The sequence below is a fragment of the Sturnira hondurensis genome, unplaced genomic scaffold (genome assembly GCF_014824575.4).
Source record: "Sturnira hondurensis isolate 20B ecotype Veracruz unplaced genomic scaffold, ASM1482457v3 Scaffold0001221, whole genome shotgun sequence".
NCBI classification, from domain to species: domain Eukaryota; kingdom Metazoa; phylum Chordata; class Mammalia; order Chiroptera; family Phyllostomidae; genus Sturnira; species Sturnira hondurensis.
Genome location: NW_028073852.1, coordinates 5614634 through 5614895, shown reverse-complemented (window position 1 = coordinate 5614895; position 262 = coordinate 5614634).

Genomic DNA, 262 nt, shown 5'->3' with positions numbered 1-262 from the left:
TAGTCTCAAAATGTTTCATGAAGGTGTAAAGAATACAAAAATTATTTTAAAAGATTTTACCTATTTATTTTTAAAAAGAGGGGAAGGGAGGGAGAAGGAGAGGGAGAGAAACATTAATGTGAGAGAGACATTGGTCGATTGCCTCTTGCAGAGGCCCCGACTGGGGCTGGCCTGCAACCCAGGCATGTGCCCTGTCTGGTAATCGAACCAGTGGCCTTTCGCTTTTTGGAGTGACACCCAACCAGCTGAGCCACACCGGTCA